General features: G+C 41.5%; 2 long non-coding RNA genes across 7 annotated transcripts; one reads left to right on the top strand and one right to left on the bottom strand.

Moving 5' to 3' along the window:
* Positions 1 to 217: 217 nt before the first annotated feature.
* On the bottom strand, positions 218 to 8540 carry LOC143131878 (uncharacterized). Of its 6 annotated transcripts, none has more exons than XR_012988234.1 (9): positions 8402 to 8540; positions 7091 to 7163; positions 6510 to 6575; positions 2666 to 2716; positions 1215 to 1304; positions 1025 to 1117; positions 811 to 896; positions 548 to 690; positions 218 to 379 (listed from the first exon to the last, which is right to left on the bottom strand). It is a non-coding gene; the product is annotated as an uncharacterized LOC143131878 (long non-coding RNA). The 6 variants fall into 6 exon arrangements; XR_012988232.1 differs by lacking the exon at positions 8402 to 8540 and adding an exon at positions 7727 to 8395; XR_012988233.1 differs by lacking the exon at positions 8402 to 8540 and adding an exon at positions 7727 to 8395 and having other exon boundaries at positions 548 to 684.
* A 4021-nt stretch (positions 8541 to 12561) lies between these two features.
* Positions 12562 to 17102, top strand: LOC143108735 (uncharacterized). Its single transcript, XR_012983789.1, has 2 exons — positions 12562 to 12908; positions 16501 to 17102. It is a non-coding gene; the product is annotated as an uncharacterized LOC143108735 (long non-coding RNA).
* The last annotated feature ends 460 nt before the right edge of the window (positions 17103 to 17562 follow it).

Genomic DNA, 17562 nt, shown 5'->3' with positions numbered 1-17562 from the left:
CATAGAAAAATTGCCCCTCGGGGATAAATAAAGTTTTTTGAATTGAAATTGAATTGAATTGCTGGAACAGTTGGCTACATATAATGTATTTTCACTGTAGGCCTATTAAGACACATTATCTATGTATCTATCTAATTTTAATTATGGTAGCCATAGTACATGTGAGATTACAACAATAATAATGACTGTAGTAATACAAACTAAAATGACTAATGAGTAAATGAATGAATGCCTTTATTGTTATTGCATTGGGTGTTTGTGGTGCTGATGGTGTTTGTGCTGCTGTTGGTGCTGCTCCTGCCACTGACACAGCTGCAGCTGCAGCTGGTACTGCTACTGTTGCTGGTGGTGCCTCAACAAACTGCTGCACATTCTCTGACTAAGGGAAAAGCGCATCGTTGTTAGATATGTATGTACAAATGTCTTTAAACACAATGGTTGCACTTGAAATCATTCATCCTTCTCTTTTTAAGTATTTTCTGTGTTTTTAAGGAATGAAGCAAAACTACAGCAATTTAGACAGCTTGATACAATTGTACATATATACCTGGAGATTGAAATCTGCATTAAAGGCTGGAAGTGGTGATGCTGCTGCTGGTGCCCAGCGCCCTTGCATCATGGGGGTGGGTGGGGGGTCGTTGCTGGTGCTGGTGATGGGGGTGATGGTGGTGCCTCAACAGATTGCTGCAGCTCAACAGATTAAAGGAAAAGCGCATTATTGTTAGATATGTATGTACAAATCTGTTTTAGTCTGTAAAACACACTGGTATGCAAAAGGTTTTAGACAGGTTCATACAATTGTATATATACCTGGAGATTGTAATACAATATATTGTATGAGTGTACCACCTGCCTCAGCTTTTCAGCAGTGAAAGCTTTACGCCCTTCACCTTTTCCTTTAAAAAATGCATCAAAGTGTATCAAAATGACCATAGTGAGAAACAAAGTTAAAGTCAAATCATGTTGCAACAGCTGTGTGCATGCAGTCGAAACAGTAATAGCTGGTTATTCAATATTAACGTACCGTCACTGGCTGAGGCAAAGGGCAACTCCTCAGGCCACCAAGGCGGCCTGTGTTGTGGCAGATATTCAGGCCGAGACAAACCCTGACTCAGTGCTGAGATAGAAGGGTGTTAAAGTGTAATCAGATTCAGTAGTCTGCATCATTTTGATCTTTAAATAAGGAAATTGAAAACATAGAATGCCAGTCATACCATGTTCTTTTATCAGACGGCCAATTGCCATCCGGCAATGTGTGCCACTGATATCAGGGTCAACGTACGGCCTCTCACCCCCCAAAGCATCTGTAAGACAGTACGCTCAGTGTCATTAAAAACAAATGTTAAGGTTCCTTTTCTGAACTTCAAGAAAGGATTGACACAAAAACAAACCTTAACACCACTTTCATTTATACATACCACTTGACACACCCCTATTAGTGTATATATAGAGTATATATGTTCAGCAGCTCAGCCTTCCTGTCATTGGTCCAAAAGGCCTCAAGATACTTTGGCCCTAAATGAACCGTAATCTAGGGTTAACCCCCCCCCCCTTAAAATCCATTATCAATTAGGTTTGTGTTGCCATGTCAATATAATTTGTATCAAAACTCAGGGCCAGATTGTGACCATACTAAAATAATTGTTCTTCCATTGAATGTCATCTTCGATAGATCTAATCTAGAGGCGATTGCTCTAAGACTACAGGGGAAGCGCAGCCTCCTCTAAAATATCACGGGATATCGCATCAAATAACACTATTACATTAGCTTCTAGCCTACTATATTCCAACTAGAACATGCTGAAAAATTGTTCATCTTCATGGCTAGTTTGTTCAGCAGTAGGGTTTTGCCGGTCATTTATCGTGATTTCGCACCCGTAAAAAAATTATACTTTACCTCTCTTTTAAAAGCAGCCTCCCTCCCTTTCTTTCTTCACTGTACCCAATATTAGCGGGTGCACATCTTTACCGTCTAGCTCTCCAAAGTCACCAACTTTAACATTACAGCTACACTGTCAGGCTAAAAAATACCCTGCCAGTGATTGAACTCCACGAGGCCCGGCTGGCCCTCCTTCTCTTTTGCACCACCGTCCTCTGTCCCTTCAAACCTTTAATTATGAAGAAAATGATTTAACATTTAACATGAATTGAGACATGTCCCACTGTATATATTCTGAAAGCCTGACCTACTTTCCTGCAGACTTTTGCATATCATACGATCGATCAGTTGTAGGTGTGATTTAACATACAATAGGACATGTCCCACTTTCCTGCAAACTTTGGAGGACATAAATCTATACATGGCTCTATTTTGCATATTGGCGAACGAGGTACACATATGATACGTTTTGAGCTCCAACTCAAAGGCAAAGCAGTTTCAGCCATGCAAACCATATCCATAACCATACCTACCATAACCGTACCTACCGTAGATAGCCTAAATTATATATTTTTTGAACGCCTGTAGTGTGGAGATGTGATTTAAGCTATAATAAGTTATATTCCTCCCTTCTGTGTGATTAATAAAACCATATGCCAGGATGAGATCACTGTTCAGAGTGACGTGACGAGTGCAGGTAGTTTTTAGTGCTTAATAAAACCATATGCCAGAATGAGATTAAGCAAACATAAGGGTGGAATATACTGTAGGTTAGACATGTCTCACCTTGATGAGGCAAAGGAGCAGCACTGCATACGAGAGATCCCTCTTGAACTTCTGCAGGATGTAAAGGTAAAACTGTTAGAAAATATATGCTGGTGGTGTTGCTAGGGTAGATATGGTGGTTGCTATGCAAAATAACATGGTTGCTATGGTGGTTGTTAGGGTAGGCATGTTGGTTGATATGGTGGTTGCTAGCTTGACATTATTCAAGTGGTTGCTAGGGTAATTAAGATGGTTGCTAGGATGTTGCTAGGGTAATTAAGGTGGTTGCTTGGGTGTTGCTAGGGTACATATGGTGGTTGCAATACCAAATAACAAAGCAGTGGAATTGCTAACGTTTAGCCATTTTTACATTTTTAGCCAAAAAACTCACTTATGTTGATCCGATAAGTATGAAATCAGAATATGTTGAACAACGGGACATCACAAACAAGCCAGGCTCAGTTTGGAGTCGGTGGATTATTCCCGGAAGGAGATAAACGGTTCGAAACGTACACGATTTACCTCTTCTGGCACGGTAACGCTAGGTGGTAGAGGGATGGGACCAAGAGGCACGGCACCGCCTTGAGGCCCCTGACAACTGCTCCAAAGGTGGGATCTCTGAGACACCCACAAAAAAAACTGTGAAGGAAAAACATAAAAAAAGTTGACCACTCCCATTTCAGAGGTGGAGTTTTGGGTGGTAGCATGGAGCTACGAGGCTGAAATTCAAGTCAGACCTTCTGCACATGACCCGCATGGAGTGTGCAAAGTTTCATCCCTCTAGCTGTAACGCAAAGCATTGTGTCTGCAAAAAATTATTTTTTGACTATTTAAAGGAACACGCCACCCAAAATCAGTAGTAATATATGTTCTTACCTTAACTTTCACGAGTTGAGTCATACCTCTCCCGCGCCGGTAGGTGCACTCAAACGCTCTGTCGCGCGGCACGAATGTGTTAGCATGTTGCTATGCTAGCGGGCTCTGCCGTGGCCGTAGAGAGAGGAACATAGCAGTAATCAAACACCTCCACATTTTCCCTACTTAAATACAGTTGCACGAGTAGTTGATAAAAATGTGTACGTCACACAACATGAAACGTGGCGATTTTCCAAGCGAATAAACAGGAGAACTACAATGTGTGGCGCAATAGCACTTGGGAGTACTTCGACCTAGCGTGGTAATATTATTAACACCTAATTGTAGATCCTATCCACCACAGAGTTTAGAATCCATGCTGGATCGACCCTCAGCCTCTCCCTCCCCTCTGAGCAAGAGAGAGGCACACACACTAGAGATGCGCTGATGGGCTATTATTTCAACCATAACTGCATAGCAAAACTTATCATCCATCAGCCATCCATCAGCACCAAAGTTTGTTGACCAATTTTCAAAACCGCACCCGCCCACCATCCGTTGTTTTAATGTAGGCTAGCCTATATGGGTGATGCAGCGCTGCTGACGTGAGGCTAGAAAGCCCTTGCCTGTTCTAGAAAGACTGATCTAATGCAACAAACTTTGGTGCTGATGGATGATAAGTTTTGCAATGCAGTTATGGTTGAAATAATAGCCCATCAGCGCATCTCTAGTGTGTGTGCCTCTCTCTCGCTCAGAGGAGAGGGAGAGGCTGAGGGTCGATCCAGCATGGATTCTAAACTCTGTGGTGGATAGGATCTACAATTAGGTGTTAATAATATTAATAATGTGGAGGTGTTTGATTACTGCTATGTTCCTCTCTCTACGGCCACGGCAGAGCCCGCTAGCATAGCAACATGCTAACACATTCGCGCCGCGCGACAGAGCGTTTGAGTGCACTTACCGGCGCGGGAGAGGTATGACTCAACTCGTGAAAGTTAAGGTAAGAACATATATTACTACTGATTTTGGGTGGCGTGTTCCTTTAACATGAAGCCATTTTTCAATTTTTAGCCAAAAAACACACATATGTTGGTCAGGTCAGTAATGGCATTGCTATGGTGGTTACTATGGTCATATTATGGTGGTTGCTAGGTTGTTGCTAGGGTAATTTGAATGGTTGCTATGGTGTTGCTAGGGTAGATATGGTGGTTGCTATGCAAAATAACATGGTTGCTATGGTGGTTGTTAGGGTAAGCATGTTGGTTGCTATGGTGGTTGCTAGCTTGACATTATTCAAGTGGTTGCTAGGGTAATTAAGATGGTTGCTAGGGTGTTGCTAGGGTAATTAAGGTGGTTGCTTGGGTGTTGCTAGGGTACATATGGTGGTTGCTATGCAAAATAACAAAGAAGTGGAATTGCTAACGTTTAGCCATTTTTACATTTTTAGCCAAAAAAAAACTCACTTATGTTGGTCCGATAAGTATGAAATCAGAATATGTTGAACAACGGGACATCACAAACAAGCCAGGCTCAGTTTGGAGTCGGTGGATTATTCCCGTTAGGAGATAAACGGTTCGAAACGTACAAGGTTTACCTCTTCTGGCACGGTAACGCTAGGTGCTAGAGGGATGGGACCAAGAGGCACAGCACAGCCTTGAGGCCCCTGACAACTGCTCCAAAGGTGGGATCTCTGAGACACCCACAAAAAAAACTGTGAAGGAAAAACATAAAAAAAGTTGACCACTCCCATTTCAGAGGTGTTTTGGGTGGTAGCATGGAGCTACGAGGCTGAAATTCAAGTCAGACCTTCTGCACATGACCCGCATGGAGTGTGCAAAGTTTCATCCCTCTAGCTGTAACGCAAAGCATTGTGTCTGCAAAAAAATATTTTTTGACTATTTAACATTAAGCCATTTTTCAATTTTTAGCCAAAAAACACACATATGTTGGTCAGGTCAGTAATGGCATTGCTATGGTGGTTACTATGGTCATATTATGGTGGTTGCTAGGTTGTTGCTAGGGTAATTTGAATGGTTGCTATGGTGTTGCTAGGGTAGATATGGTGGTTGCTATGCAAAATAACATGGTTGCTATGGTGGTTGTTAGGGTAAGCATCTTGGTTGCTATAGTGGTTGCTAGCTTGACATTATTCAAGCGGTTCCTATGGTAATTAAGATGGTTGCTAGGGTGTTGCTAGGGTAATTAAGGTGGTTGCTTCGGTGTTGCTAGGGTACATATGGTGGTTGCTATGCAAAATAACAAAGCAGTGGAATTGCTAACGTTTAGCCATTTTTACATTTTTAGCCAAAAAAACTCACTTTTGTTGGTCTGATAAGTATGAAATCAGAATATGTTGAACAACGGGACATCACAAACAAGCCAGGCTCAGTTTGGAGTCGGTGGATTATTCCCGGAAGGAGATAAACTGTTCGAAACGTACAAGGTTTCTCTCTTCTGGCGCGGTAACGCTAGGTGCTAGAGGGATGGGACCAAGACGAACGGCACCGCCTTGAGGCCCCTGACAACTGCTCCAAAGGTGGGATCTCTGAGACACTAACAAAAAAAACTGTGAAGGAAAAACTTTAAAAAAGTTGACCACTCCCACTTCAGAGGTGGAGTTTTGGGTGGTAGCATGGAGCTACGAACTGAAATTCTAGTCAGACCTTCTGCACATGACCCACATGGAGTGTGCAAAGTTTCATCCCTCTAGCTGTAACGCAAAGCATTGTGTCTGCAAAAAAATTATTTTTCTATTTTGTATATTGGCGAATGAATGGGGCATTTGATGTTTTGAGCTCCAACACAAAGGCAAAGCAGTTGCAGCCATGAAAACTATGTATTTTCTGAATATGATGTACCATAGTAAATAGGAAGGTGTGACATGTCTTAATTCATATTAATTGACATCTACAGGATAGGTGTAACAGCGTTGATTCCTCTGAGAGAGTGCGTGTGTGTGAGTGAGTGAGTGAGTGAGTGAGTGTGTGTGTGTGTCTAATACTGTACATACCGATTGGCTCTGTATTCTCAAGTCCATGCAGGTCCTTCCCAGTTGAAAATGAAGAGGCCACATTATCTGAAAGAGATCAATAGGAACCTTGCTTTAAATCCCCATCCAAGAGCAATTATGCCTACAGTTAGTGTTCTTTTTTCAAAAACAGTCAACAACAACCATCAGCCCACCAAAAATACACACAACAATTGCACACACAACAACACATACACCACAGAACAACAACAACAACAACAACAACAGACAGCCACAGCAGGACAACACAAGCGGAACATAACATAATTCTGTGATGTTGTAATACCTCTATAATATTCTAGACGCTATAGTATTTCTATAGTAGTCTTATATATTAATTCTAAGACTGATTTCTGAACACTGGACACTCAGGTTAAAATAATATATACTACTGAACACTCCAGATTAAATCATATGTACTATACCCTTCCTTACATTGCTAACCTCTTCCAACTTACAATCACTGCCAGAGTCGAATGTCCGAAGAATGCCGAGCAATACATTTTGAGAGAAAGAAAATAAAAAATATGAATGTGTTCAATGCAAATGCAAGATGGACATACCAAGGACCACTGGTCAAATTATGTGGGATAGGGATTTGGGGTGGAAAGGAAAACACATCAGAACAGCTTCTTTCTGAAAGGGGAAGAATATTTTTTTCAATAATTCATTCATTTATTTATCTGACCACTGGGCCACAGGAAATCATCATGTGTTCACTAATACATGGATTGCCCTGTAAACAAGACAATTCTTTGGTGCCATGTTATTTTTGTTTCCCCATAACAGCTGGGCATCTCAACAGCTATAACCACAAACTCATGACTAGATGGCTACCTCAGTGCAGTATTGTATCGGCCAGTTGATTTATTTGAAGAAATATTGTAGTAATACTGCAATATTGTTATAATATCCATCTCTTCTAAGGTACTGCAACAGAGAATGATAAGATTCAACGTTTGTTTTGAACTGTCCATTTTGATGAAGTTTGCCTATTGCCATTGCCAGCGCTAGCTTATTAGCTTTTTCATTGCGTGCATGTAACATCGATGTGTATAGAATGATCCATTCCATCATTGAAAATGTTTCGTTTTCTTATCAAAGTACACTAGAAAAGAAAATGGAAACATTACCCAATAGCCAACTATCAAGGTGAACAGTAAGTTATATTGACATTAAACGGGACATTGCTTACTTACATCACCGGCGGCATGGTAAGACACGGGGCAGGCAGACTGCTGCCAGCTGTTGTCTTAAAACCTAGGCCTATTGACGTGATCCTTGTTTTCTTATACTTGCAAAACTTGGAAGCGAACAAGGCAGAACAGGAGTTTAACTGACCACGAAAAAAGACATACTTTTGTACCAATTTACCAAGGCTGACCACAACATCCATCCCTATGCATCCATCTGGGCTGCGGCAGCCGAGGAGTGAACAATTATGTCGCAAACTAATGACATCAATATAGGACGTGATGGAAAATTTCTCCGATTTGAACTGGACTTTCGCCACTTTTTTAAAAAAGTATGTCCGAGAACTTTATAGCAGTCACCTTCCAAACAGTCCACAAATCTCAAACAAACTACTAAATATATCGCGGATGTTTAACAAGGCTCAAATTAAAATATTACAGCTTTACCAGGCTATTATTATTAAAATTAGGCTCGCTCGTAGCCTATTAAAGGCACGCTCGCTTATACCAATTAAAAAAACAAAACACTATCGCCAATAAATATTAAATATCCTACAGATGTGCGTGATAGGTCATGTTATCCAACTAAAATAGGGTAGCAGTTTAAACACACATTTTGAAACAGAAACAATAGCAAACACGAGCAAATGAACGGATTTAAGCTAGCCTACTGTAGCCTACCTGTGAAAACCATTGCAAGCTCGAGGAAGCCTATTTCAGGCTATCGCGCATGTGCGAATTATTGACAATTGCGTACATTACTGTACGCATTGGCGTGCACAGGTTTGCGTCCGGAATCATACGCATGGCGAGTGTGATCGGGTTGCAGTGAAAGTGAAACTTGGAAAGTGGTCTCCACCGGGTGTTACATTAGATGCACTAATCAATCGCGAGTCGATGCAGGTGAAAAGTAGTATCAACTGGTAGGTTAGTAACGAAGGTAGCCTAATTTTGCAAAATGTGATGACGGCACACAAACTAGGGCAAAAACGTTTAGTATAGTCTACAGTTGTGGTGATAGCCTACAGTTAATGTTAATCGCGGACTACAAGTAAAGGAGAAGATTTGCACCAAATACTGTGTTTGTGTTTCTACAACATGTTGGCACAAAACGTAATTTCGGTCAACTACTGCAGGGCCGTAGTCACCATAGACATTGAGGGGGACGTGTCCCCCCCAATATTCAAATATGACCAAAATGTCCCCCCCAATATTCGGACATAGAAAAATAAAGAAAGAATAAAGCGCTATACTAGGCCTACAGGAAACCAACACGTATCTGAAATGTAATCAAACGTAAATAACGCACAAATTAGTGACCTATGGTTCCAGAGTAGCCTACACCCCTGAGTGGTTTGTCCTGGTGATTTTCCGTTTTTCGTTAGTGGCGTGCGCTATCAAAAGCTTCCATTTACTGCACCCTACTGCGGTGAGGTAGGGCTGTCAACAATATCGCAAAAGCTACCGGAACAATTTTCACAAAACTTCTTGGAAAGGTGTAGCACAGGCTAAAGAAATCCCATACATGTTTGGAGCCGATTAGACTGAAAGGGAACATTTTCCATATTGTAGCCTATTCTCGCAATGATAGCGAAAGTGAAACGTTTTATTTTAAATGATGAATTTGTGCAAGCCTGTGTCATTTCTTTCACGTCTTTCAACATCAATAATGCATTCATATGCTAGTAGTAATGCCAGAAATTACCGTGTAGGCCTCTTAGAAATGATTGTTGCATCTTGCATATTATTTAGATGTGCACTCAATCGCGCATCCATGCAGGCAAAACGTGATCAAATGTGGCGACGTTTACAATACGTGATAGTTAATGTGAATCGCGGGCAATAACCAAAGAAAGAAATTTGCACCTCCATTCACCAATTAAAGGCTGTAGTAGGCCTAGTGTTTCTACATGTTGGCACAAAACGTCATTTCTGTCAGAAGCCAGTCTATAATGCATACAGGGGTAACATGAGGTGAGTCAGACAGAAGAGGGGCCTGTCTTAGTAGCCTATTCCTGAATCCTGTCCCTTTCAAACTACGTTAAAATTGTGTGATTAGCCGCCAGCATAATAAAATCTAAATTAAAAGACAAAATCTTATTAGGCTCCATGAGTCTAAGCCTTAGTTTAAAAAAATCTTCAGGTGTAAATAATAAGTCAAAGAACCACATTCTGTGTAATATAGAGGTTATCAAAAGATACTCTAGTTTGTAATTTCTTTTAAAGTATACATTTTGAACACAAATGGAGTCACAGGTCCATGGATGGACCAGTGAAGTTGCTTCTTCTCCACCCTTCTCTTTTCACAAAACTCATGGGGGGGGGGGGGGGCATTCTGTTTGGGGGTCCCTCAGACCCCAACACAGATTTGGTCCCCCCCAATGTTGACATCATGACTACGGCCTTGAACTACTGTATGACGATGTCCATGTTCAGTAGCCTATATTTTTCATTTAGTCAAGCAGTGACATGTGGTTTAATGCATGGGGTAACATGACGTGAGACAGACAGAAGATGAGCATGTCTTTAGTAGCCTATCCCTGAATCCTGTCCCTCTCAATTTCAAATCACTTTAAAACGGTGTGATTAGCCATAATTAAAAAAAAAAATAATCCAGGTCCAAATGTAAATGTTTGGGTTCAGTTTATGAAGTGTTGCTACAGTAGGCCTATAATACTGTGTGTTTGTTATTTATGGGGGGAATCGGGGGGGATTTTTTTTTTTTTTTTTTGGGGGGGGGGGTCGTCGGTCCAGTGGTGGGCTAGCCTAGAAATCTAGACGCACCCTAGCGGCGGCAAATTAATTTGCTCAGCCTGTACGTCTAGTATCGAACCATAGGAATTTCTATTGGCTTAACACCGTGGATGTTCTCCAATCACTTAAGGCGGGCTTAACAGGATAACGACATCCTGCGACGGTGAACAACAAGGAAGGTGGCTATGGCGAACGAAGAGCGGTTGTTTGAATCGGCGTTGACGTCAACTTTGGAGGAGTTGGACTTGTGCTTTTCTTTGAAAGTAGAGCAACACAATGCACTTAAGTCATTCCTTTCGAAGAAGGATGTATTTGCCGTTTTGCCGACCGGATACGGATATGGTCGTAGCGCTGGCCTATTGCATGCCTAGGCAGTTTGAAAGACAATTCTCTGCCCGCCCCTTGGATTAAGCAGGTGAATGATTCGATTCCAGACTATACATTTCAATGATATAGAATGGCCCGCCAGGCTAGTGGTGGGCCGGTCCAGGAGAAAATTGCCAGGGCCGAATTTTGCTCCCAGTCCGACCCTGGCCACACGTATAGCCAGTCAGTCACACATATAGCAGCTATATAGCAGCCACACGTATAGCCAGTCAGTCACACATATAGCAGCTATATGTATAGCCAGCCACACGTATAGCCAGTCAGTCACACATAGCAGCCACATAGCCTATAGGCTCCCTCTTAAAGTGCCCATATTATGAAAAAATCACTTTTTCTGGGATTTGGTGTGTTATTGTGTGTCTCTGGTGCTTCCACACGCATACAAACTTGGAAAAAAAAAACATCCATGCTGTTTTGATTAAGATAAGGGTTTCTGGATGTATCCTGCCTTCAGCCTCCAGGGTGAGCTGGTCAAAATCGGCAAGGCTTTTGACGTCACAAGCTGAAACATTTCAATATTCCCACCCACCACCTCCTTTTAGGGCAGGGGTCTCAAACTCAAATGAGCTGGGGGCCAATTCTGCCAACGTCATCTGATTGGAGGGCCGGCTATTTCTGAAAATGCAATGTTCTTTTTTTCAAATACCACACAAAACTGCAAACAGAAAGTGCAAGTGTTTTTATCTAGTTTTAGACACCTGTGCTAGCAACCTTAGCTTATAAATAAAATAATGATAAAATAAATATTAATACAAATTATACAATAAATGAAAAACATAAAAACAGGTATGTGTGTGTGTTTCACACCAAATAAAAATATTTCCTCTCTTTTTTAAACCTGGCAAACTAGGCATCAGGGTTAAGAAAGCAACACCATTGGATTTTTATATCAAATTTCAAAAGGCCATGGCTTGAAAGTGGTCACAGATAAAGTCCTACTGTAAATGTAAAAATCTTTGAGTAAAACAAAAGTTTATGAAGGGGGTAAATTTACCCATCTAATTTGTCACTGGATGGCAAGCACCTCAAATTATGCACCTTTCAGTAAATACTGGACAGGTTTACTTTCCTTTTTTCATATTACCCACATAACAAATTAACAGGAAAACACCTAAGATGTATACCAACACCTAAGATGTTGTGGTTTAGTAATAGATTACTACAATATAGGCCTACAATAAAGTATTCTGGTCAAACAGTTCTTATCGCGGGTAATCTGCAGTACCCAGAAGTTCGCATCATATTGCGGGTGACTTTGTAGTTCTTTAGAGCCCTATTTCTACTAGCCCTGCTGTCTGTACCACATCCATTACGGACACTCATCACGATTACCACTGCAACCTCCAAGCTATGTTGGGCAGAGGGTCGAAACAAGCATGGTATGCTTAGTGGACACCGTTGTATACACGCACCACCATTCACAGACGCACCGTGACTATCACTGTCATAGACGATCGATCATAATCTCCAAAAGGATATTCTCCTTCAGAATTAGAATAGGTGAATAACATAGCTTACCTAAGACTTCATCACACGTGAACGTTTTTCAACATTTGGTGTAGGCCTATTTCTGCTTAATTTCTGCTTCAATTTCTGCAACACTATGGCCTGCATCGCTTCGCTTCCGCGTCATTACATATGCACGTCTTTGTGTTTCTCGCGTGTAGTATTTCCTGAAAACTTTGCGCAGCGATTTTGGGTTTGAATCAAGCTGTCAAGCATGTCTTGCACATAGTGGAGCAGAGTAGGCCTGCAAATGAGATTTGTCACCGTACCTGGATCTATCGTCTATTTTAATCAGTATCGTTGTTTGTCGCAATTAATAACCTCAAGGGCCGGATTACATAATTATTTTGTCATACATCGCGGGCCGGAATTGGGCAGGACGCGGGCCGGATTTGGCCCGCGGGCCGGGTGTTTGAGACCCCTGTTTTAGGGCAAACGTTACGTAAATATAATGGAAACCTATGGAGCTGCATCGAAGTGGGCAGGGGAAAGGATTTATACTAAATCGTTGAACAAACGTGAATAAAAGGCACAAAATAAGGTTGGTGTAAGAGTTATCTGTTTGTTCATGGGATTCATTCTAATTCCATCACTTACATATTTCCTACAACTAGGTGAGATAGCTAAGCTTATGTTGTAGGCTACTGAAGTTCCACTGTTAGATAGCTAGCTAGCAAGCTAACTGTTTTGCATAGAGATTATGGTAGGCTAAGTGTTAGCTACGGGCTATACTATGTAAAACGAAGGTATAGTAGATGTTAGGGGATTTTGAATTGCGTGTTTCAAACGTTGCATAATCAACCCCACCTCTCCACACCAAGCCTACAAGTTCAACTGTTTTTAAGCCTACATATCTCAGAAAATAATGTAGATACAAGCTTAAACCTTTGCACAGTAGTTGTTGGGTAATATTTAGCATTATTGACATAAAGAATGAAGCAAAGCCAAGATGGTCAGGCGAGGCTGGAAGGATTTGCTGATTTGGCACGAATGACCCTGGTAACAGTTACATTTTTTTCTGATTGCTTAAGCACATTTTTTGTAACTATGGCTTTTTTTGCAAAACTCTACACACAAATGGCAAAACCTCTCACCCAATCAGCAAAAGATTGTAGTTCTCTTGCAAAAGCTAACACACCTTGCTTAACTCTTCACACCTTCGTAAAAATGGTGTTTTCGTATCTAACAGTAAACACAAGCCATCACAATAGTAAGCACACAATGTGCCAACAACACACTGATGGTATGAATATAAAACACATCTGGCTTTTGCTTTCTCTGTGCACAAGGTAGACTATGTCAATTTGAGCTCATACTTTTGTCTTAGTTCTGTAAACATACAGGGATCCAAACTTCAAGTATTACAGTAGTGTTTATTTACACACATCAAAACAAACACAAGTGTGTTTTTCCAAGTTAAAACACAAAATAGCATTTCACTGAGACAAAACAAATCAGTCTACATCGGGTCGTCTCTCTCAAAATTCTGTCTACATCACATGCAATGTCCTAGTCCAAGGCACCGGGAAAAATATATTCTGGAATGCCGTATCCAGGCCTGACATGACAATATCCCCACATGTAGACTGTTTTTTTGTCTGTAAAAGGGCTATTTCTTTCTCTTCTCACTCTTCCTGCTCACTCCATTGTACCCATTGTACATTACCTGTGGCTTATTTATAGTGCTTAGGCTGATTGCAAAGTGAACTAATTATCTAAAACAGTTTTCACATGAGAAAGTGTGCCAGAGAGTTGACAAAATAGTGTAAATAATAGCCATTGTGCCTACAGTTGTGCAAAGTGTGTGTTACAAAATTGCAAACTGAGTGCAAAGCAGTGTTTGTGCTTTTAGTTCTGCGAACTCAGTGAGTGGTTTTGCCATTTGTGTGTAGAGTTTTGCAAAAAAAGCCATAGTTACAAAAAATTTGTTTAAGCATTCAGAAAAAACTGTAATGGAGTGGGGTGTGGGTAAGTGAGCAGCAGCTCATTAATATGTAATGAGCAGCAGAAACAGCACACTTTGACTGAAAAAGAGTGTAATAGAGGTAGGTAAGATTTTTTTCCTACAAGCTATTTCCAGCAAACAACTTCAGAAACATGTTTTCTGGAACTCATAGACCTATTTTAACTTGTTGAAAAATAGTCATAATATGGGCACTTTAAGTTCAGTGTCTGTTGCACGTGATGTAAGACTGAGAATGTTAACTTTGCAAGAAAAGCAAGCACACAAAAGCACTTTCAGACAGCTGAGCAGCTCTGGTCAGAGACCTGTGTGAGCTCGCCTTTCATACTGTGACCACGAATCAGATGTCCAGATAAAAGACAGTGATTACAGTACATGAATAGACTTTACATGTCTACTCCTTTCAGACAAATCAAGTCCCTGTGACTATGTAGTGCTTAAGGAGGCCCCAATAGCAGTCTGCTCTACAGGTGACAACTGCAGTCAGCCATTCTGTGGTCACAGGCAGTGGTATAATTATGTGGGGACTATGAGATCAAGGTGGCATGGCAGACAAGACAGCTTATTCAAACTAAACAAATAAGGATACACACACACACACACACACACACATCAGGTAGACTGGCACAAAGCCGCTCGATATGAACTCTGACAATTTCAAACGGAAAGTTGGATCTCTCAAACGAGTGCCCTTTCATAGCCTACAACACAATTGCAAGAGACAGGTAGCTAGAGAGAGTGAGTGAGAGAGAGAGAGAGAGAGAGACAGAGTGAGAGAGAATGGGAAGATGAGATAGATGCTGGCAAATATCAATCAATCACATTTTGAAAGTGGAGGTTTCCCTTGAGCTACCTTTTGATTTACTGTGTCAACACGCAGGCGGAGAAGTGCAAACATCATCTCCCGCCTCACGGCAGAGTGTGGGGGAGGAGGGTCTTCTCTGTGTTATCCAGCACACATGCCGTTAGTATCCGCTATGACTCACGAGCAACCCTGATCCGCTGGTCAAACCGACCGGTCATCCACATGCGCAGCTGTAGCAGGTCAGAGAGAGGAGAAGTGCAAGGAGCATCAACACAGGATGCAACAATAGCGCAAACAGCAGCATGTCTGATGGCCCAAAAGGCCCAAAATGTCCCCGTGATCTGACAGGACAGAACCCTTGACCACTACTTTTTTAACGGGCCTCAGCCAATCAAGTGACACCAACCAAGTGTCGCCGAGGAGCTTTATCGTTATAGACCAGGTAGCCGTAGCGTGACATTGTAGCTTCCACGACTGAAAGCACTTAAGGTGGATGGTTTCGCCGTGTTAGTCATACTAAGCTATGACCCGTGGCGTCACAGCGAGACATGCTGGGAGGCCAGTGTAAATAGGAGGAAACCAATGTTCACATCTTGAGGAGGATGACAGGGAGCTTTGGGATATAATGACAGATTGCTTGAAAAGTACAGAGAATCGCAAGGGCTTGTAGGAGGTGGTGGTCCTGGTGGTGTGTGTGTGTATATGTGTGTCTGTGTATGCGTGTGTGTGCGTGTGTGCGTGTTTTTTTAGTGGTGGTTGTGTGTGATTGTTTGTGGTTGTTAGGTGTGGGTGGCTGATTTGTTGCAGTTGTGATGGTATAATGGGCTATTGATTTCCTGTCCAGCTGTTTCCATAGCGCTTTGACAAGCAACCTGTGATTTCCTCCTTCACCTGCAGGGGATTATAGGGTTTTTGTTGAAGATTATTACAAAAATATACTCTCCTTGGAGCGCCTCCCTCTCAGGCTCCGCCGTCTCACGGTTTATCCTTCATGCTCATTCTCTGTAACCTACAGATAACAAAACTTGACAGACTGAAACCATGTTTAGTGTGGCCATGTGTGTGTGTGTGTGTATTTATGTGCGTGGATGTGTTTGTGCTGTTTGAGTGTATTTGTGTGTGTGTGTGTGTGTGTGTGTGTGTGTGTGTGTGTATTTATGTGCATGGATGTGTTTGTGCTGTTTGAGTGTATTTGTGTGTGTGTGTGTGTATATTTATGTGTGTGGATGTGTTTGTGCTGTTTGAGTGTATTTGTGTGTGTGTGTGTGTGTGTGTGTGTGCATCAGATAAGTGGTCCAGAATGATTGGATAGGCCCTTGGATTGTCTGCTGAAAACTAAATGGCACATTTTTTGAACCATCACAGATTTGCTCTTTTGAATGGACTCCGCAGCGTTCATGCATCATGACCAACACCGAATGGAAGATAACAAAGGCACTTAGAAAGAAGCACAACATGAATGCCTGGGACACTGGAGATGCATGCTCTATTTGCACATCATTTGTGTAATCTAACTTCCTGGACCAATCAAGTACTGGATTGTGTATTGAATTCCTTACACAGACAGAAGAGAAAAGGCGACAAACACACACAGTTTACCTTATTCTCTACTAAACTGACTGTAAAACACTGACACACACACACACACCTAATTCCACACACAGTTTACCTTATTCTCTACTCAACTGACTGTAAAACACTGACACACACACACACACACCTAATTCCACACCAGTTTACCTTATTCTCTGCCAAACTGACTGTAAAACACTGACACATACTAACACAAACACACACACACATACACACACACACTCACACTCACACCTCATTCCATCCATAAAATGTATCATAAATGGAGATCATAAATGGATGAGGGCATCACTGATTTTCATTGAATTTCACTGAATTTCCCCTGGGGATCACTTGAATTTCCCCTGGGGATCAATAAAGTATCTATCTATCTATCTATCTATCTATCTGTCATTAACCAGCCTTACATGTCCGTTTCATTGTCTGCCGTTTCAGTTGCATTACTGCCCTTTCTCATCTCATCAGTTCCAAGTCTCCACGGACACCCATAAAAGCACTCTGCCTCACTGTCTGACAATGATGGACCTTACTCACAAAGCACCCCAATATATTTATAGTCTCATTAAAGGCACATACCATTCAAGAATTATTGAAGGCCTGTTCTACCGCTATAATTTTATGGAACATTATTGCTCTCTCTATTGATTTATGAGTAAAAACAATGAATATGTACACAACCTTCACCAGAAAAGACAGCTACCTGCTCTCCATTTTGAAGTAAACTTCTCCAGGAGCCCAAGTAAAAAGGTACAGTTAAAGGTACAGTCTGCGAGTGTTAGCGATTTCAAGCACATAGCATTTTTGGTCATATTCAGCAATCATCACAATCCACTA

Source organism: Alosa pseudoharengus, unplaced genomic scaffold (genome assembly GCF_046254945.1).
Source record: "Alosa pseudoharengus isolate Yale_2024_CS ecotype anadromous, Long Island Sound unplaced genomic scaffold, YU_APseudo_1.1 YU_APseudo_1.1_scf_1, whole genome shotgun sequence".
Classification (NCBI taxonomy): Eukaryota; Metazoa; Chordata; class Actinopteri; order Clupeiformes; family Clupeidae; genus Alosa; species Alosa pseudoharengus.
Note: the sequence above shows the minus strand (reverse complement) of the source record. Positions and strands in the feature narration are given on the sequence as shown.